Raw genomic sequence first — 22,587 nt, forward strand, 5'->3', positions numbered from 1 at the left:
TTCATCGCCTATTTTGTAGGTGCTGTAACTTTTGTGCAAACCAATCAATATACACTTATACCCCTTTCACACCACACCGCCCATCGCGTTGGCGGTAAAACGCCGCTATTTTTAGCGGCGTTTTACCTCCAGATTTGCGGCGCATTTCGGCCGCTAGTGGGGCGCTTTTACCCCCCGCTAGCGCGCACGAAAGGGTTAAAGCCGCCGGCAATACGCCGCAATAGCGGCATTTTGCCGGTGGTATTACAGCGCTGCCCCATTGATTTCAATGGGGAGCAGCGGTGGAGGAGTGGTAAACACACCGGTCCTAAGAAACTGCTGGCAGGACTTTTTTCTGACGTCCTGCCAGTGCACCGCTGTAGTGTGAAAGCCCTCGGGGCTTTCACACAATGGTGCAGCTTCTTTAGGGCGGATTGCAGGCGCTATTTCTAACGCTATAGCGCCTGCAAAACGCCCTGGTGTGAAAGGGGTGTTATTGCGTTTGACTACCAAAAGTATGTAGAAGAATACACATAAGCCTAAACTAAGATAGAAAGGTATTTATTTATTTATTTTTTTAAATAGGATATAGCAAAAAAAGTAAAACAAAAAAAAAAAAATTCTTCTAAATTGTCGCTTTTTTTGTTTGTTTATAGAGCAAAAAATAGAAGACCGCAAAAGGTGATCAAATACCACCAAAAGAAAGCTCTATTTGTGGTACAGCGTTGAAAGCTGAAAATTGGTGAAGGAGGTGAAAATGCCCTGTATTGAAGGAAAAAAAAAAAAAAAAGTAATTTACAGAAAGTAAAAATTCATTACTTTTCTCACAAAATAGCATTTTTGTACTCACTGTAAAATGCTTTTCTCTTAAGTTCACTGACACAGTTCCTTTATTCTTGACCATAGGGACGTCACCAGAGTCATAACGAGGGGTGGGAAACAGCATTAAAAAAATAAAAATAAAATAAAAAACCTTCACCCACTACCATAAGTGCTCCCTAACATGGGAGTCACCACCTTATCTATCCGCATCAGAACTTGCGGTTAACAATGCAACAGTGCATTATACTGAAAAGGTAACCATTTTCTTATCAAAAAAAAAAAACTGAAAAAAATAAGTGCAATTGCAACATTACACAGCCACCTGCAAAACTTTGCGGCCAAAACAGGCATCAGCCGATGCGCTTACATCCACTTTGTAGAATTTTGTAAAAGTGTGAACGGACGACCAAGTCGCCACCTTACACACTTAAGTGAAAGACGCTGGTGGAATGGGCTGTGACAGGAAAGGGGGGCACCTGCCCCTTCAATGCGTAGGCCTGTACCACAATCTGTCTGGTGGCCGATAAGACCGCCATACCTTTTTCCGGACCAGCTACCGAAACAGAGTCTGACTTCCGAAAGGTGGCAGACAAATACACCCTTAGAGCCCAGACCACATCCAAGGAATGAAGGGCCACCTCCTTAGGATGTGTCGGTTTAGGACACAGAGATGGTAACACAACGTCTTCATTGATGTGAAATGCCGAAACCACCTTCGGGAGAAAAGGTTGCGGACGTAACACCACCTTATCCTTATGGATAACAGGACACAGCAACTTGTAGGACAAAGCCGCCAATTCCAAAACTCTCCTGGCCGATGTAATGGCCACTAGAAAGAACACTTTTTGGACAAGTGTGCAAGGAAATCCTCTGATATTCTCAAACGGCGGTTTCTGAAGCGCCGACAAATGCCAGGTTCAGATCCCACAGGGTTAACAGTGGACACACCGGAAGAACTACATAGGTCACTGAAAAAAAAATACAGCAAAGGCTGATATTTGTCCTTTAATGGTGCTCAAATCCAACTTCTGGTCTACTCCTCACAGTAAAAAACCGCAGGATCCTGGAAATGGAATACGTACGCGGACAGCATCCTTTGTCCTCACACAGGGATGTATGCCTTCCAGGTACAATGATAGATCTTCCGAGAAGATGATCTCCGTGCACTCATAGTTGAAATCACAGAGTCTGAAAGGCCCCGGTTCCTTAGCACCTGGCTCACAACAGACATGCTATTAAAACCAGAGATGGTAAAGCAGGATGGAGAATCTGACCTTGAGACAGAAGGTCTTCTCTCATCGGTAGTCGCCAGTGAGTGTCCGCAACCTGGAGTACCAGGTGCGTCAAGGCCAATCTGGGGCAATCAGAATTACTAGAACCCTCTCAGTCTCCACTCTGCGAAGCAAACGTGGTAGTAGCTTTAGCAGAGGAAAGGCATACATCAGTCGTTCCTGACCCCACGGAGCCACCAGTGCATCTGCCCAAGGACCTCTTGTCCTTGCTACGAATCTCAACACCTTCCGATTGAGATGGGAAGTCAGGAGATCCACGTCTGGTGTGCCCCATCGCAGGCACAGTAGCCTGAACACCTCCGGATGCAGCACCCATTCTCCTAGGTCCAGCATCTGGCGACTTAAGTAGTCCGCCTGCCAGTTCTCCACTCCAGGGATGTAAATGGGAGATACATGTCGTTCTGTCCACTGAAGGATATGAGCGAACTCCCGTGCTGCAGCCTAGCTTCTTGCTTCTCCTTGATGATTGACATATGCCACCGCGGTGGCGTTGTCTGACTGGATCATGATAGGACACCCTCTTAGTCTCTCCACATGGTGAAATAGACATAGCCTGATCGCTCGTAGCTCGAGCACATTGATCGGCAACTTGGGATTCCTCCCCCACCCTAGGTCGACTGTACTCCCAGTACTCCACCCCAGCCGGTCAGGCTGGCGTCCGTTGTAATCACTGTCCATTGTAGAGGTAGGAACGACTTGCCGGACCGAAGTGCCGGGGATCTCAGCCACTAGAGCAGGGAGTCCCTGACTGACTGGCTCACCCGAATCTGCCGATCCATGGATAACGGAGATTTTGTCCCAATTCCTCAAGATCTCCTTCTGCAAGACTCTGGTATGAAACTGAGCGTACGACACTGCCTTGAAGGAGGCCACCATGGGCCGCAGGACTCCCATGCAGCAGCGTGGCGGTGACCAACTGCTGTTAATCAACAGTTTTACCATGGCTCTGAGTCTGCAGCTTGTCTGAAGGGAGAAACACTCTCGCTTCCATGGAGTCCAGTAAGCCTAGGTACTCCAAACGCCAAGTCAGTATAAGCACCAAGTTTTTTAGGTTCAACAGCCACCCAAAATCCTGCAGGGTTTGCATGGGAATCACCATATCCTCCTTTAATTCAGGAGGCGATCGACTAGATAACCTATGATCGTGATGCCGCATTGTCGCAACAACGCCAAAACTGGAGCCAATACTTTGGTAAAGACTCGGGGTGCTGATGCAAGCCAAAAGGGAGAGCCACAGTGGTAGTGGGCGTCCCCAACTGCAAATCGCAGGAAGCAGATGCCGGAGGCATATGGGTATGTGCAGGTACGCATCCTGGATGTTCAAAGACGACAGGGAGTCCCCTTGATGGGAGGTGCAGCCACTACTGTGCGAACCGATTGCATTCTGAACCTCTGTACTTTTACAAAATAATTGAGGGCTTTCAGGTCCAAGATTGGACAGACATACTCTTTTTTTTTGGGGGACTACAAACAGATTGGAATAGAACCCCTGGAACCTTTCTGACTCCGGAATAGAGGTCGACCGATATATCGGCCGATATTTGCCGTTTTTTAAATAATCGGCATCGGCCGATTGTGCTGATAAAAAGCCGATTTAGAACTACAGCGGGACATTGAAATGACTTCTGTATAGAAGTCAGTGTGTTGCCTGAGTCATCATAGAAACACTTTCCTCCTCTCTGGGCAGACTGCCAAGAAAAGAACAGAAAGATACAATGTTTACACTTCAATGAATGAAGTCATCTCTGTGTGTAGAAGTTCTCAGTTTAACCATTTAAAGAATAAGGGCCGGTTCACACTGCGACGCGAGGCGAGGCGACACGGCTCGCCTCGCTCCCGCAAGTCGCCCCCATTCAATGCTATGGAACCGTTCTGAGAGGAGCGACTCGAGTCGCTCCGACTCAGAAAAAAGGTTCCTGTACTACTTCGGGGCGACTTCGGGGGCGACTTGCATTGACTTCTATGCAGAAGTCCTCTGCAAGTCGCCGCTGAGGTCCGTGCAGGTCGCGGCGAGGCAAGTCGGAGACGCCTCGCCGCGCATCGCTGTGTGAACCGGCCCTAAATCTTATTTGACACTTGTTGCTTACAAGTAAAAATCCTGTATTTTCTGCCAGAAAATCACTTAGACCCCCCAAAAATTATATATATTTTTTTAGCAGAGATCCTAGGGAAAAAAAATAGCGGTTGTTGCAATATTTTATGTCACACGGCATTTGCACAGAGGTCTTTCAAATGCATTTTTTTGGGAAAAAAATAGATTTAAAAAAAAAAAAAAAAAAAAAACAGTAAAGTTAGCCCGTTTTTTTTTTTTTTCATCCAAAAGTTTTGACTACCTGTTTTTATTTAATATATAGGTTTTTTTTTTTTTATCTAAATCATACATACAAGTAAACTGATTGGAGGTTTGTTTTGTTTAATAAATGTTTAAATGTAAGACATTTTCTGTATCACTTATGAAGACTGCTTTCTCATATCGTCTTCCAGGACAGCCTTTGAGATATAGGGCTCCTCCCTCCGGGACAGGAAACACGTCAAGCCAATTAAATAAAAGGTGTGGTCCTCCAGGCCCTCCTCAGTTTTTGCGTTTCCTGCCGGACGGGAAGGAGCACGTTTGGAACTGGTAAGGGGAGCTCCTTCTCAGGGGTTTTGCCTGGGGAGAGCACCTTGATGGACCTGACCCTTAGCACCCCTCGGTCCGTACGAAGGGAGGAGAGGGTAGCTTTCAGTCCCCGCTGCCATTTAAAACGTTCGGAGAGAACGGGACCCCGATGCGCGGCAATCTCCCCCTCGGAGCGCTAACCGCTCGTACCTGTCGGTCAGATGGCGGCGGGAGACGTTCGTTCCACCGACCGGCGTCCGGGTACTGTGAGCGGTGCGTTCGTAAGGAACGCTCGGCGTCGGGGTGGAGTCATTTGCGCTCTGGCGTACGGAAGTGGGAGAGACGCACTTGCGCCGGATTCGCGTCATCAGGGGGCGCCGCAGGATCTGTTCCAGTCCTTTGGGCGCGGCGGTGTGACTACAGGGTTGCCTGGAGCGGTGTGAAGGCTCAGAGAGACTGAGTGAGACACAGGAACCATGGAGAGCGCAGTTGTGCAGGTGGACTCCGGTTCAACAGGCTCCAGTACCTCTCAGGTAAGCTTGGTGAGGGCAGACCAGGACTTACACTGGGGGGTGGGGGGTCACTCTGACCCGTAGTACCTTCCCGGGGTGGAGAACCTGCTGGTGAAGGGGGGCACTTCCTAGACAGACCCTAGAAGCACAGTGGTGTGGTCAGGGGTGGTATTTTAATGGGACCCTGTTTTTAGGTTAAACAGGACAGAGCCCAGATACCTTTGCCCAGAAGGAAATGTGCCGTGTGTGGGGCTAAGTTAGGCACCGGTTGGGAGAAGCCGCTTTGCCCGGATTGTGTCAGTAGCCTGGTGAAAGAGGACTCGGTGGCAGCTTGTCACAATGTTTTAACATCCGTAAAGGATGAGATTGCATCCACCTTCCAATCTTTCAAAAACATGATGGATAGGATGCAGGGTCCCTCTGTCCCTTTACCCAGGGCCGTGAGTATGCCTTCCTTATCCGAACCAAGTCAGGAGGAGGAGGTGGATAGGGAGAGGTTACCCAGGTCATTAGCCTCCTCTAGGACAGAGTCTACTTCTGAATCTGAGGGGGAGGAAGAGGCCATTAGATCAGCCAGATACAAGCTGTCTTTTGGATGATGTGGGTGACCTCCTCAAGGCTATATATGACACTTTGGAGATCAGGAAAGAACAGGTCCAGCTTTCAAAACACGACATGATGTATCAAGGGTCTAGTGTAATGAAAGACAGGGTATTCCCCGTCCATAAGTCGCTAGTGGAGGCGATTCTGCTGGAGTGGGAACAACCGGAAAAAAGGCCATTTTTTTCAGGTAGCCTTAGAAGGAGGTTCCATTTTGAGTCGGATGCGGTGCATCCCTGGAACAAGGTTCCCAAATTAGATGCTCCCTTGGCTAAAGTCTCTAAGAAGACAGATTTGGCCTTTGATGATATGGGTTCACTCAGGGACCCTATGGATAAGAGGGGAGATGTGCTGCTTAAGAGAGCCTGGGATGCCTCTTCCATCGGGCTTAAACCGGCCCTAGCAGCTACCTGTGTGGCCAGAAACTTGGAGTGTTGGCTTACACAGTTACAATCGCATATTTCTGCGGGTACTTCTAGGCAACAGCTGTTGAAGTCCTTTCCGCTACTGTTCAAGGCTGTGGGCTTTTTAGCTGATGCCTCTGCAGAATCAGTCAAACTGGCTGCTAGATCTGCAGCACTAGTGAACACTGCCAGAAGGGCCGTTTGGCTTAAAACCTGGTCAGGAGACACAGCTTCAAAATTGAAGTTATGTGGATTACCCTTTTCAGGGGATCATTTGTTCGGGCCCGGCCTGCAAGAGGCGTTAGAGCGCACGCAGGATAGGAAGAAAGCTTTCCCAGAAAGGAAAAAGAGACCTGAAGGGAAGCGCCTTTTTCGAAGCCCCAGGCAGCAGAACCTGCAGGAAAGGGAGGTTTGCCCCAAAAAGCATTGGACAGGTCACAAGGGAAGAGGCAGAGGAGGAATCTTATTCAATCCTCCTCAACCCTCCCCTAAAACCCAGTGACTCCTGCGTCCCGGTGGGAGGAAGACTGGGGAAGTTCCACCCACAGTGGGAAGCTTCAACCGAAAGTCCGTTCATTCGAGATGTAATAAGGAACGGCTACAGGTTGGAGTTTGGTTCAGTTCCCCTCCCAAATTTTCAAGTAACAAGGTTACCAAGGGACCAAGAGAAAGCAGAGGCTTTGGCTCTTCTTCTGGGGGATCTGGTGGACCAAGAAGTAATGGTGCAGGTGCCTCAGGAGGAGCGAGGCTTGGGGGTTTACTCCCACGTATTCGTGGTAAAGAAACCTTCGGGAAAGTTCAGGTTAATACTGAATCTCCGCCCCCTGAACAGATTTATAAAATACAAGCGGTTCCGGATGGAGTCAATCTTCTCGGTAACCAAGTTCCTGTTTCAGGGCTGTCACATGGCCACAGTGGATCTCAGGGATGCATATTTGCATATCCCAATTCATCTGGAATCTCTGAGGTTTCTCAGGTTGGCGGTGAGGTTGAACACTGGTGTGTTACACCTCCAGTTTCGAGCTCTCCCCTTCGGGCTCTCAGCCTCACCAAGAATCTTTACAAAGGTTCTGGCAGAGGCACTGGCCCCATTAAGGCTCAAGGCTATAACAGTGATCCCATATCTGGACGATCTACTGTTCATAGCCCAGTCGGCCCAACAACTGCAGAGGGACATACAGGAGGCCTTGGTTTTCAAGCGCTCACTGGGGTGGCTGATAAACCAGGAAAAATCCCAGCTGACCCCCTCACAGGAGGTCCTGTATTTAGGATACAGGATTTCTTCGGTGCAAATGAGGGTATTTCTTCCGGAGGAGAAGATCTGCAAGCTAGAGCAGGCGGTAGCCCAGCTTCAATCTGGTCGGGAAGCCCAGGTCAGGGAGGTTATGAGAGTCCTGGGGTTGATGACATCATGCTTTCCAGCGGTGGCCTGGGCAAGGCATCATCAGCGTCCTTTACAGAGACTCCTGCTCCGTTATTGGGATGGCAGGCAGGAGAGCCTGGATCAGGTTATGCCCCTATCCTCGGCAGTCAGGAGGTCTCTTTGGTGGTGGCGGGCCCAGGTCAACCTAGACAGGGGTCTCCCCTGGTCCCCACAAGCTACGGTGGTGGTCACGACCGATGCCAGTGCGCTAGGTTGGGGTGCCCACCTAGAGGGAACCTTAGCCCAGGGTTCCTGGTCGGACCTAGAAACAAGTCGTTCCTCAAACCAGAAGGAACTTCTGGCAGTTTGGAAGGCTATAGAAACCTTCCAGTCCCAGTTACATGGCAGGGATCTGCAGGTTCGCTCAGACAATGTGGCAGCAGTAGCCTACCTGAACAAGCAAGGGGGAACCAGAAGCCCTGCACTCCAGGTAATTGCGGACAGAATCTTCTGCTGGGCAGAGAAGAACTTGTCCTCAATATCAGCCATTCACCTAAAGGGAACGTAGAATTTACTGCCCGACTTTCTCAGTCGCCAGAAGATAGGTCAGGACGAGTGGTCCCTCAACAAGGAAGTGTTCGAGGAGATTGTGTCATGCTGGGGAAGGCCAGAAATAGACCTATTTGCAACAGAAGGCAACAAGAAGGTGACGCAATTTTTTTCGGTTCACCCACAGGATCGGGCCAGGGGGATAGACGCCCTTGCCAATCCATGGCTGTTCGGCCTGTGTTATGCCTTTCCTCCCGTAAGGATGGTGGCGGAGGTCCTGCAGAAGTTCAGTTCGGAGACTACGGACCTCATTTTAGTAGCTCCTTTTTGGCCAAGGAGACCCTGGTTTGCCAGCATAAAGAAATTGGCCTTCCATCCTCCGCTGTTTCTGCCAGTCAGGGAGGACTTACTTTCCCAGGGGCCGATCCTGTGCCCTCAGATAGAGAGGCTCAAGCTTGCGGCCTGGTATCTGAGGAACAAATCTTAAGGTCACAGGGTTTCTCAGAAAGAGTGATTAAGACCTTGTTAGAATGCCGTAAACCAGTTACTAGGGCAATTTACGCCAAGGTAGGAAAGAGGTTTAATTCCTGGTTGCGAGAACAGGGAATTGCAAGCCCCGGGGTCCCGGCAGTCCTGGACTTTCTACAAGCAGGGGTAGAGCTGGGCCTATCTATCAGCACTCTAAAGGTACAGGTGGCGGCCTTAAGCGTTTTCCTTCAGTCCTCCCTTCAGCAGAATCCATTTGTCAGGAACTTCTTCAAGGCTCTATCTAGATCCAGGCCTGTGAGAATGAAGTCCTGTCCTACTTGGGATTTGGCCTTGGTTCTTAGGGCTTTGACCCAAGATCCATTTGAACCATTAGAGGGAGCATCACTTAAGTGGATGGTACTAAAGACTGTGTTTTTGATAGCGATCACGTCAGCTAGAAGGGTCAGTGATCTGCAGGCGCTCAAGGTCAGAGAGTCATTTCTGTTAATCTTAGAAGACAGGGTAGTACTTAAGACTGACCCTAGTTTTCTTCCTAAAGTGGTGTCCACTTTTCATAGGACACAGGATATTATTTTGCCAACTTTTTTCTCAACCTCAGACGAGGACGAGGCGAGATCTTTAAGTTTGTTAGACGTCAGGAGAAGTCTATTAATTTTTTTAGAAGCCACTAGGGTCTTCAGGAAGTCAGACTCACTTTTTGTTAATTTTTCGGGCGCCCGCAAGGGCTGCAAGGCGTCCAAAGCGTCTATCGCCAGGTGGATACGAATGGCGATAGTTAAAGCCTATGAGTTAGAGGGGAAGCAGGCACCCTTAGTTAAGGCACACTCTACAAGGGCGGTTTCTGCATCATGGGCAGAGAGGGCTGGAGCCTCTCCGGAGGAGATCTGCAAAGCAGCAACGTGGTCCAGCTACTCAACGTTCGCAAGACATTACCGGCTGGATTTATGGTCTGATAAAGAGCAGACTTTTGGACGTAATGTCCTCCAGGCAGTGATCCCGCCCTGACAAGGTGAGCTCCTTGCTTATCATCTCAAAGGCTGTCCTGGAAGACGATATGAGAAAACCGGAGTTAGACTTACCGGTAACTCTTTTTCTAGGAGTCTTCCAGGACAGCCTGGCTTCCCACCCAAAGTTGTTTAAATTGGACTAAGTGGTGAGGATGTGTATTAACGTGATTGTTAGTGTGTTATGTCTTTCAGAGCCTCCCGGCGGTTCTTGGAGTAAAACTGAGGAGGGCCTGGAGGACCACACCTTTTATTTAATTGGCTTGACGTGTTTCCTGTCCCGGAGGGAAGAGCCCTATATCTCAAAGGCTGTCCTGGAAGACTCCTAGAAAAAGAGTTACCGGAAAGTCTAACTCCGGTTTTCACACTGGAGCGGGCAGGCATTGATGGCAAAACACAAGTTTTAGCGGCTCTTTACCATCATTTTAGCGGTGCTATTTGGCTGCTAGTGGGGCACATATAACCCAGCTAGCGGCCAAGGAAGAGGTTAAATGCGCCCATGAAGCACTGCTGCCAAATCGCATTGCATGCGCTTCGGCAGTGGTGCCCATTCATATCAATAGGCAGGAGTGGTGGAGGAGCGGTATACACCACTCCAAACGTGCTGCTTACAGGACTTTTTTATTTTTTTTTAAAGATCCTGCCAGCGCATCGCCTCAGTGTGAAAGCACACTGTCTTTCACACAGACTGCAGGGGAGCCATTTTGCAGGCACTTTACAGGCGCTATTTTTAGCCCAAAAGCGCCTGAAAAACGCCCCAGTGGGAAAGGTGTGTTAGGGGGGGATTAAAAAAAAAATAATAATAAATAAAAAAGGAAAAAAAAAAAATAAAAAAATAATCGGCCTAACATATCGGCCCAAAAAAAAAAAAATAAAAAAAAAAAAATAAAATAAAATAAAAATCGGCATCATATATCGGCTATCGGCCGCCATGATTTCTAAATATCGGCATCGGCCAGAGAAAAACCCATATCGGTCGACCTCTACTCCGGAACAAGTACTATCAACCCCGCGACTTCAGGTCCCTTACCACCCCCATGAGGGCCTCCCGGCGAGCCGGGAGTAAGGGCAGGCTTGAAGTGAAGATCTGTTTGTTAGCCAAGAGAGGAACTCAGTTTGTAGACCCATTGGTCTGCAAACTCCCAAAGGCGACCCCCCGTCCTTTCATGCGGTAGCACTTTTGCTCGCAGGCTTGCGGTTCCGGGGACGCTTTTGTCCTTCAGAGGTCATCCTGTCAGACTGGGGACGTTTAGCCGTAGACCTGGGTGCACAAAAAAAATTAAGTTTATGAGCGGAAAATAAGGGCCCTTGCCTACAGCATGGCTTCTTAGTCTTCCTGGTCTGTAGAAGCAAGGTACTCTTCCCACCTGTGGCATTCTTAATGATCTCATCCAACGAGGCTACAAAGAGCCGCTCACCAAGGAGGGGTAGATCCGTCAAGGCTTTATTAGATGCCTGGTCCGCAAACCAGCATTTTTGCCAAATCAGGCACCTCGGCACCACTGCTGAAACTGATGCCTTGGATAACAGAGGGAGGGTATCCAGGGCCACGTCACAAACTTAAGGCCTTGCGCTAACTGGTCGGCTAGTTCCACGCAGACAGGAGAAGCCCGTTTCTCCCCCTATTCGCGGTGCAAGTTTTGCCTACTAAGCAAGTGTCTGTGACACAAGCACAGAGGCCAGTACTGGTCGCATTGCTAACCCCACAACAGTAAACAAGAACAGGCCACTGCATCGGCCTTCCTGTCCGTAGGGTCCTTAAACACAGCAGTCCCATCTACCAGGATCTTGGTTACGTTATTTAACCTGGATACTGGGGGGTCCACAACCGGAGGAGCCTCCATCTTGGCAACAAATGTGTCCAGGACCGCCGAGAAAGCGTCCAGAGGCACTGCACTTTTTGCTTTTTTCTGAAGCCACGCTGACCCACCTTGTCTGCCACCTGTTGGGGACCTAGGACAGGTGTATAGTTCCACCCTCCTAGCTGCTGCAGGCTGAGGGTCGCCCACCGCAGGACTCGCCACACTGACCGAGTTATGCGGCATTCAGCTAGTAGTGCTTGTGTCAGCTCCCAAGTGTCGGAGTGAAGAAACCGCGCTGTTCTGAGCCTCAGGTAACAACGCTGGGCATAAAAACCATGCTGGACTTTAACAAAATGGCCGCCAAACTACAATAAAATGGTTCCTGACCATGCTTCTCAGAGTCACACCAAACACGGCCGCCAAACTGTACACAGAGAGACACAGTGAAAAAGGTGACAGGACAGCGCTATGGCGATCAGCATGTGCAGACCTCCAGACACCGCCACCCAGCACAGCCCCCCATCCAAGGCGAGAGCCCCCTAGGAGATCACCCCCGAATCGACCTCCCAGGGAATGCCCAGCTGCTCAGCCCCACCAAGGCAGGGAGAGCTGTACTTAACATCCGGACGAGCTGGGGACATTCCAACATAGACCCACTTCCGAAGAGTACGGGGTGGCTGCTGGCCACGGCACACTGCGACTCAGACATCAGTAGCCGGTCATGTGTGTGCCCCGGAGCATTGAGCTCACCAGCCAACCCTTGAGCCTGAGGGGCATGTCGTGGCCGACCCAGCGTGTAGATACGGTATGCACGCGCTCGATGGCCAGGCTGGCGAGACTACAAGGATAATGGTATCCAGCCTGTCACCCAGCCGGCTGTTGATAGTAGATCACAGAATCTAATCTTTCACAAAAGGCAAACCACTGCAAAAAATGCCAGGACCGATGGTCCCGCAGGGTTCCTAGGTCCATCTCCTTCACTAGGCAGAAAAAAAAAACTGAAGCTGCAGGAAGCAGGCTGGGGGGGGGGGGGGGGGGGCGGGTTATTACTGAAGGGACCACCCCTTGGGGCGGAACTATAAAGTTCTGTTTTTGTACATGTTAGCATGTTCTGCCTAGTCCTCTCCTGAAGGTAGCATAACAACCCTCTGGTCAAGATTAAAGGAGCTGTCTCAGTCAGTAAACGAAGAAGAAAAAAATAACTAAATAAAATAAAAAAAGAGTGGTGAATAAAATAACACCAAAAGAAAATTATTTGTGTTAACAAAATGATAAAAATTTCATTAGGGTACTGTGTAGCATAACTAAGTAGCTGTCAAAGAGCTGAAAACAAATTTGGGAAGGAAGGGGGTGAATGCACCCAGTATTGAAGTGGTTAAAAACAAATTTGAACATTGGTTCAGTTTAAATAATCTCTGGCAATCAAGTTTCACCATCTTTCATTTAACCACTCGTTGACCTGCCATAGTAATTATACTATGCGATTGTGTCTGCTCTGGGTTATGAGCATGCAGCGGGTACCTACTGTGACCGTTGTGTCCACCACGGATTACAGTTATCCATAATCGAGTATCATGTGATTGTTCCGATTGGTCATATAGTGATCACAATACCGTCCAATACACAATGCCTCCTGAAATTGTAATTTCATGCTTATGTGATTGGCTTACCGATTTTCCCAGAAGTCTGCACTAACACACAAGTTAGATTTTTGCCATCCCCTGCAACATTTGATTTTTGGTGAGATACTGCCAAAGGGAAATCCCTACTAAAGCCATGCAGACCGTGCCACTTTGCCACCTCTGCATGTATTGCAGCTGACTGACAATTCTAAAACCACTCCCATACAGATTCACTCTACAGATGGACACAAAACAGCTATTCCTTAAAGCGGGAGTCCGCCGGGACTCCGCATTTTTTTTTTTTTTTTTTTTTTTAAAGTCAGCAGCTACAAATACTGCAGCTGCTGACTTTTAAAATAGTGACACTTACCTGTCCAGCGCGCCCGCGATGTCAGCACCCGAAGCCGATCTCTAGATCGACACTCGAGTGCTGCCGCCGCCATCTTGGGTATGGGAATCAGGAAATGGAGCCTTTCGGCTTCATTTCCCGGTTCCCTACTGCTCATGCGCGAGCCGCGCTGCGCAATGAGGACGGTCCCCGCTGCCTCTGGGATCTGTGTGTTTCCCAGCAGGCAGCGCGGCACTTGCGGAAGGGGGCGGACACTTGCGGAAAGGGGCGTAATGTACGCCCCTTTCCGCAGAGAGCTAGCCCGGAAGTGGGTGCAGTTACCTGGATTATCCAGGTAACTGCACCCCCCTCCCCCCTCCCCCCTGAAAGGTGCCAATTGTGGCGCCGGAGGGGGGGAGGAATCCGATGAGCGGAAGGTCCATTTTAGGGTGGACCTCCCCTTTAAAGCGGAGTTCCGCCAAAGAAAATAAAAAAAATTACAAGTCAGCAGCCTCAAAGTATAGACTAATCAGACACACAACTGTTCCACGGTCCAGCGATGTGGGCTCACGAAGCCCCACTCCTCTCCTCCTCGGCATCGGTATTTTCACTGTGGCTTCACAGACGGGCACGCACTGCGTATGCGCGAGCCGTGCTGGGAATGGCTGGGCAATCTTCTGGGACCTGTGACGTGTCCCAGAAGATTGGAGGGAGGGGGGAGAGGTGGACTTCCTCCCGGGGCTCTGTGGTACCGGAAGGAAGTGGGAGCTAGATACCTCTAAAAAGAGGGTATAATAAGGGCAACGACCCTTATTTTGCTTTAACGTAAAAAATTTAATTTTTTCCTAAAACTTCCCTCCTAAAATGAAGGTGCATGTTATATGCCAACAAATACAGTATGTGTATTCCATACCTGGTTGATGCCACTGGAAATCAATGAAGTAGGCACCACTAATCCAGTGATCTCAACGCCAACTGGCTGATATGCGGTATTCTCTTAAAGAGGAAGTAAACCCTGATGGGTTTACCTCCTCTTTCATTCCCTGCAAAGGCAAAGCATAATGGACTACTATGCATCGCATAGTAGCCCATTATGTGTCACTTACCTGACACAGGAGCCAACGAAGTCGCCGCTGTCCCCTGTAGTCCGCCGCATCCATCTTGTTGGTGGCGTCTCGCAGCTCCGCCGCTATCATTCGGAGAAGCCGCGATGACGTCACTCCCACGGACGGGAGTCGACACGCGCGGCAGCTCCATTTTTGGAAATGCCGCGCTCAGTGCGCTTGCGCGCCGCTGTCTACGGCGCATGCGCCGTAGACAGCGGTGCCCGTTTTCGGGCAAATATCTCCTAAACCATATAGGTTTAGGAGATATTGCTTGGACTTACAGGTAAGCCTTAATCTAGGCTTACCTGTAGGTCAAAGTGGTTTGTAAGGGTTTACAACCACTTTAACTACTTGCCGCCTGCGCTACAGCTGAAAGAAAGCTACAGCGTGAGCACCAATTGCCGGGAGGACATCCATGGAGCAATTGCTGTCTGCTCGCTCTATGATCACAGGGTCTGGGAGATTTGGCTGACCAGAGTAAGGGGTCGATCCCAGCCCGTTAACACATGATCAGCTGTCAGCCGAAGACGGCTGATCATATGATGTAAACAGAAGCTCTGTTATCTGTATTTTTTTCCCCTCACACTGTCAGTGTGACATCAGTCCCTCACACAGAAAGCCACAGCTGCATTTTCTGTGCCCAGTGTAGTCTGCCAGTGCCCACACTGCCACCCACCAGTGCACATCCATGAAGTAGAAAAATTACCCGTTTTAAAAATTTTATAACAAATTTTGGGTCTTTTTTTTCTAAATAAAACAAAAACAGCACCAAAAGAAAGCTCTGTGTGAAAAAAAAAAAATTCAATTGGGTACACTGTAGCATGACCACGCAATAAGTATCAAAGCGTGACAGCTGAAAATTGGCCTGGGCAGAAAGGGGGTTTAGGTGACCAGTAAGCAAGTGGTTAAAGCGGGATTCCACCTTAAAGTGGAACCTCCACTGATTGGATCCCTCCCCCCCTCCGGTGTCACAATTGACACCTTTCAGGGGGGAGGGGGGTGGAGATACCTGTCAAAGACAGGTATTTTCACCCACTTCCGGGCATAGACTCCCGTGGGAGTCGACGCCATTTCCTGCCCTGCCGCGCTGTCTGCTGGGACACACACGGGTCCCAGTGACAGCGCTGAGATTTCCTATTGCGCGGCTCCCGCATGCGCAGTAGGGAACCGGGAAGTGAAGCCGATTCGCTTCACTTCCCGATTCCCTCACCTAGAATGGTGGCGGCAGCAGCCGAGCGATCTATCGGCCTCGGCTGCCGACATCGCTGGAACCCGGGACAGGTGAGTGTCCATTTATTAAAAGTCAGCAGCTGTAGTATTTATAGCTGCTGGCTTTTAATATTTTTTTTTTTGGGTGGAATCCCTCTTTAACCACTACAGATCCGCGCTATTGCCAAATGACGGCATCAGCGCAGACCTACATTTCCGGGACTACGTCGTCCCGGATACGAGCGGCCTGCGTGCCCCGAGGGGCGCGCGCGGCGCGCTCTGTGATCGGCGAGTCCGTGAGACTCGCCTGATCACCGATCCGTGCAAGGGGTCGATCCCGACCCCTTATCACGTGATCAGCTGTCAGCCAATGACAGCTGATCATGTGATAGAACGGAGCCGGTAATCGGCTATTATTCCTCCTCGCGCTGACAGCGCGAGGAGAGAAAAAAAAAGCCGATCACCGGCGGCCGTGATCGGGACATCAGTCCCGATCACGGCCAGCAATACAGCTGACCACCTGCCCCCTGCCAGTGCCCACCTGCCCACCGCCGTGCCATCCTGAATAAAAGTAAGTGCCCCCCATCAGTGCCCAAAGTGCCCACAGTGCCACCTACAGTGCCACCCACAATGCCACCCACAATGCCACCAACAGTGCCACCCACAGTGCCCACAATCTGCCTCAAAGGTGCTGCGACCCAGTGCCGCCCATCAGTGCCCAGCAGTGCCGCCCATCAGTGCCCAGCAGTGCCACCTATCAGTGCCATCTATCAGTGGTACCTATCAGTGCCCATCCGTGCCACCCACCCATGCCACTTATCCGTGCCACCCATCCATGCCATCTTATCTGTGCCCATCAGTGCCGCCTTATCTGTGCCTATTAGTGCCGCCTTAACTATGCCCATCAGTGCCCACCAGTGCAGCCCATCAGTGCCCACCAGTGCAGCCCATCAGTGCCCACCAGTGCAGCCCATCAGTGCCCACCAGTGCAGCCCACCAGTGCAGCCCACCAGTGCAGCCCACCAGTGCAGCCCACCAGTGCAGCCCACCAGTGCAGCCCACCAGTGCAGCCCATCAGTGCCCACCAATGCAGCCCATCAGTGCCCACCAATGCAGCCCATCAGTGCCCACCAATGCAGCCATCAGTGCCCACCAATGCAGCCATCAGTGCCCACCAATGCAGCCATCAGTGCCCACCAATGCAGCCATCAGTGCCCACCAATGCAGCCATCAGTGCCCACCAATGCAGCCATCAGTGCCCACCAATGCAGCCATCAGTGCCCACCAATGCAGCCATCAGTGCCCACCAATGCAGCCATCAGTGCCCACCAATGCAGCCATCAGTGCCGCCTAATCAGCGCACTTCAATGAAGGAGAAAAATTACCCGTTTGCAAAATTTTATAACAAACTATTAAAACATGATTTATTTATTTTTATTTTTTGCATCTTTTTTTGTTTGTTTAGCAAAAAATAAAACTCCGAGCTGTAACTAAATACCACCAAAAGAAGTGTTGTATGCCCGCGCAATTGTCATTCAAAGTGCATCAGCGCTGAAAGCTGAAAATTGGTCTGGGACTGAGGGGGGTTTAAGTGCCCAGTAAGCAAGTGGTTAACCACTTTCAGACCGGACCATTTTGCTGGTAAATGACCAGAGGTCTTTTTACACTTTGGCACTGCGCTGCTTTAACTGGTAATTGCGCGGTCATGCAATGTTGTACCCAAACGAAATTTGCGTCCTTTTCTTCCCACAAATAGAGCTTTCTTTTAAAGGTATTTGACTGACTCTGCGATTTTTATTTTTTGCGATATAAACATAAAAAGACCGCAAATTTTGAAAAAAAAATGATATTTTCTACTTTTTGTTATTAGAAAAATCCAATAAACTCAATTTTAGTCATACATTTAGGCCAAAATGTATTCAGCCACATGTCTTTGGTAAAAAAAAAGTCAATAACTGTATATTTATTGGTTTGCGCAAAAGTTGTCACATCTACAAACTAAGGTACGTTTTCTGGAATTTACGCAGCTTTTAGTTCACGACTGCCTATCTCATTTCTTGAGGTGCTAAAATGGCAGGGCAGTACAAAACCCCCCCAAATGACCCCATTTTGGAAAGTAGACCCCCTAAGGAAATTGATAAGTGGCATGTTGAGCCCATTGAATACTTTATTTTTTTGCCTCAAGCGATTGAATAATGACAAAATTTTTTTTTTTTTTTTTACACAAAGTTGTCACTAAATGATATATTGCTCACACATGCTATGGGCATATGTGAAATGACACCCCAAAATAAATTCTGCTGCTTCTCCTGAGTACGGGGATACCACATATGTGGGACTTTTTGGGAGCCTAGCCGCGTACGGGGCCCCGAAAACCAAGCACCGCCTTCAGGCTTTCTAAGGGCGTTACAGTTTTGAAGGCCATAAAATGCCAAGATGGCACAAACCCCCCCCCCCCCCAAATGACCCCATTTTGGAAAGTAGACACCCCTAAATTTATGGGTACACTAGTGAGACTAGGTAATAAATGGCGGGTGCCCTGAAACTATAAAAAAATAACTAAACCAACCAGCGTCACCTGTAACAGTTATATGGTGATCACTGGTGAAAGGGTTAACTAGGGGGCAATCAGGGGGCTTTATGCGGTAGTATATGGGGGGCCCTGGCGCTATAAAAAGCTGCGGCGAACCTAAATACCTACCTGCCTAACTAGCGTCACCTGTGACACTAATACAGCGATCAGAAAAATGATCGCTTATTAGGCTGGGTTCACACTGGAGCGATGCGGGAACGCCACAAATCCGCGGCGGGTTCCCGCATCGCATGCCTCCCGGCGGCAGTTCACACTGCCCTATGCGAACTGCTGGGAGTGTCAGTGAAATGTTAATGACACCCCCAGATCAGTTCGCATATCGCAGTGCGTTCTGCAAACTCGGATCGCATGGTGTGAACACCCATGCGATCCGATTCTGCTGCGGACCAAAAAAAGGGTCCCGTGCGAATTTGCGGCGGGTGCGGCGAATGGCTGAACTCGAATCGCAGAGATCGGATGTGATTTGCACTGCGGTGCGAATCACATCCGTTCTCATAAACCGCTGCAATGTGAACCCAGCCTTAGTGACACTGGCGACGGGGGGTGATCATGGGGTTAAACCTTTATTGGGGGGGGGGGTTAGGGGGGTACATTAGAACTAAAGGGGGCTAACCCTAACTGCCCTAACAGTTATTACAGTCACAAATGTCACCAATGCAAAAAAAATGCATTGGTGTCACTGTGACTGGGGGGGCAGGGGTAATTGGGGGGGTGATCGGGGGGTAAAGGGGGGGTGTGAGTGTGCCTGGCATGTTCTACTGTGAAGTGTCGTGTTGGTGCAACTCACCGATCCTCTCTCCTCGGTGCCGGAACGAAAAATACCGACACGAGTAGAGATTACATCACTTCCTCTGCCTGTCTTTACATTACAGGAGAGGAAGTGATGTCACGAAGGATTTCCATTCGTCGGGAACGATCGCGAGGGGGTGGCCATGAATGAATGGCCGCCCCCTCATCCCGGATCGCTCCCGAACGAATACCGACCGCCGCAGGCACGGGGGGGGGGGGCCCGATCAGGCCCCCCACCCGCGGGAAGGCAGGGACTTAAATATATGCCCATATGTCTGCCCGTGCCATTCTGTCGATGTATATCGTCGTGCGGCGGTCGGCAAGTGGTTAAGGTAGAATAGGCAAACTTTTTTTCTTCCCCATTTTAGAGTAAAGCTGGCAATACACCTGCAGATTTTCTATGGTTAGATGGAAAAAGTGCAACAGATTTCTCCATGTTCGCTAATCATTGGTAGATTCCTCCATCCACACATTCTCCACCTAACCATAGAAAATCTGCAGAAGATCTATAGGCGTATGGCCAGATTTAGGGAGGGTTATTTACAAACCCTGTAAGATTTTTTTTTTTTTGCCTTTGTCCTAGTGGGAAGATTTCCCGTCACTTCCCCCCATAGCCAAAATAGGAAATGTAAAGAAATCCCTGCAAATTAAGGGAATCTCTCGGGGACCCCCAAGTCACAGAACTAGTGTTCCCATTGCAAGATAATGGTAAACAGGACAAAAAGAAAAATCTCCCCAAGGGGGGCACAAACAAAAAAAAAAAATGATCTTTGTATTTAAAAGGGATTGTAAAGTCTCATGGTTTTTCCACCTTTATGCATTCTATGCATAAGAAGGTGAAAAACCTGTGCACAGCTCTACTTACATATTTTTCATCCCGTCAGAATATTGTGCTGTGTATCAGTCTTTGGCCATCTTAAAGAGGAAGGCCAGTTTTGGAAAAAAAAAAACAAAAAAAAAAAAAAAAAATGTAAAAGTCATCAGCTACAAAAACACTGTAGCTGCTGACTTTCCAGGGCGCCCGCGATGTCGGCCGCCCAAGGCTGACCCGTCCCTCGGCGCCGCCATTTTGGGTAAGGGAAACAGGCAGTGGAGCCTTGTGGCTTCACTGCCCGCTTCCTACTGCGCATGCGCGAGTCGCGCAGCTCTTTGTGAATGGGACGCGCTGTGTTCTGGGACACAGTTCACAGAACACAGCGCGACCCAATACTCTTTTTTTTAATGATTTTTTTTCTAAATTTTTAATTTATTTTATTTTTTCAGGGTGGCCCTCCACTTAAAACAGCTGGAAAGGGATGATGTCACTCCTATGCAAGGATTTAAATCCGTCATCCTAGCACAGAGGGACAGTGCCATGGATGCAAGCTGAACTGTGCATGCACAAGCATATAGCCAGAGAAAAAGGCAAGTATATTGCATGCTCGCAGTGTGTGACAATGGAACTTTAGTTACACTTCCACACAGGAGGTCGGTCACTCAGCACAGGTGCCAGAGAATGCTTTGCATTTTCTAAATGAATGCAAAGCATCGCCTAATTGTACAAGGTGGATGCAGTGATGGGCTCTCACCTCATTGATTTACACTTTGTGCCCATTCAGAAAACAAAGAATTATCTGAATGACACCCATGCAAAGCAGCCATCACTGGAGTAGCAGTATCTACCTTTTGTGAGTTCTAACTTCTAGGAGCATTGGCAATAGACGAGAATATATATTTTTTTGTTCCTCTATATCTCTCTATTAGTTACATGAAAACTGGACGAATTTAACTAGAACACAGATTAAAAGTTTCCATGAGTTCATCTTTACATTTGGATGGTTTAATACGAGCAAGCCCCAACAAGTAAATATTTGTCGTCATGTGCCTATTTTAAACAGGAGCCCCTACTCTTGTAACCATAATTACACAAGCAAAAGGGTAAAATGTGTACATTTTTTTGTTCCTAAAACACCAAAGCAAGTTTGAAACATAACACTAACAAAACGTTAAGCTTGTTTAAAAAAAAAAAAAAAAAAAAACCCCCACATACAATACTTTGCTACTGGCTCTATCCCTTATATTTTACAATAATAAAAATAATGACATTATAGACTTGAAATTACTTTTTCTTTTATCTGAACACACGCACTGCATACAATCACAGACTGCTAGAAAGAAGCGGGAATATCGTCCGGAGTCCACATTACACCCAATTACAAAGAGATGGCAATCAGAATAACAAACTCGTATGTCCGAGAATATACGCCAACAAGCAGAATTTAGTCCGAGACAATCTAATGAAACTGTTAAACGAAGCGTCTGTACAGAAAATGGAGGACAGGCCTACAACAGTGGCCGACTCTTGTCAGTCCCGCCCAAACCAAAACGGCCCCACAGCCACCTATTCATAAGCCGCAACGGTCAGTTCCACAGAAAGTATTCCCCGACTTGAGCTCCAGATATTTTTTGCCAAATTACAATAACGATAGAGGGAGACAAACATCCCCGTCAGCCGCCCGAACCGGAGCCCCATCGTGACACCTAGAGGCCGGAGAAAGCTCCTGCAAATTACCTATCATACTCGCCTTACCTCCCTAGAGCGACTTTTTCTCTTTTTTTTTCTGGTTTCTAGTCAAATTCGACCAACTCAAAACAAACGGCACAGAAACGACTTTAGAACATACGCGTCTTGCAATATCCAGCTCACCGCTTAATCTCTCCAACCCAGTGTTTCACAAAATGGCGGGATCTGCATGAAAAGCGCATGCGTGGGCGGGGCCAAGTGGTTGTTGGGAATTGTAGTTTAACGATCTTACAGGCGGCAAGGTTGTTTCGAGCGCCAATTTTAAAATAAAGGGTGGTCACGATATATTTATTTAATTTGTAGATATATTAAAAAATTATTTTGTTTTGCTCTATATGAAGTAGGGAATGTTTAAAACCTCTAGTAGTATTTTATTTATTTTTTTGCTGTGTACGTGCGTACTTCAGACGAAGTAGGAACACAGAGGGAGAGCACGCAGGCTCTAATGTACAATCTTTTATTGACAATATTTCTATGGCCAGAAGAGAAGGAAGAGTCGTATTAGGTGAGGCTGAAAGATTAAATTAGGATCACGGGTCCAATAATTAACACAGTGGGGTTCCAGACAGAACAGTTGATTTGCAAAAAGAATTAAAGGGGCCATCAAACGCCATCTGTCTTCCACATATGCCATTTTAACATCTCTGTTGTGAAAAACGTTTTAAAAAATGTAGCACTTACTCCCACAGGAGCCACTTGATATGATGGGGGGATCTCTGTTCTACCACAACTCTTTAACCACTTCAGCCCTGAGTCTTTGTGCATAGTATAACATGTCCCTAGGAAGGTCTTTCTCGCTTGCTTTAGGAGTCTTACCCACTTCCTTCTTCTTGTCGACTCCACATGAGCGCTGGGAGAGGGGGCTGTGGTTCCATGTTGGAAGTCAGACTGTCTTCTGGTCTCTAACTGTTTGCAGGTCTGCATGGTGTACAAACTGTTCGGCAGCGTAACCGGGTGTGCCA

The 22,587-nt window shown here is 48.7% G+C and overlaps 1 protein-coding gene across 5 annotated transcripts in view; it reads right to left on the minus strand.

The window, feature by feature from the left end:
* CTCF (CCCTC-binding factor) overlaps positions 1-21,811 on the minus strand; it is a 364,630-nt gene extending 342,819 nt beyond the window's left edge. The window contains exon 1 of one of the 5 annotated variants that reach the window (XM_077457321.1): positions 21,749-21,811. The gene's annotated coding sequence lies outside the window, so the exon portion shown is untranslated. Of the gene's footprint in view, positions 1-21,442; positions 21,562-21,626 lie in introns of those variants that run through there. The other 4 variants (XM_077457303.1, XM_077457314.1, XM_077457330.1 and 1 more) reach the window with 4 other exon arrangements.
* Between the last annotated feature and the right edge of the window lie 776 nt (positions 21,812-22,587).

The sequence above is a fragment of the Lithobates pipiens genome, unplaced genomic scaffold (assembly GCF_037356315.1).
Source record: "Lithobates pipiens isolate NorthernLeopardFrog02 unplaced genomic scaffold, aLitPip1_a1.2 Scaffold_10, whole genome shotgun sequence".
NCBI classification, from domain to species: Eukaryota; Metazoa; Chordata; class Amphibia; order Anura; family Ranidae; genus Lithobates; species Lithobates pipiens.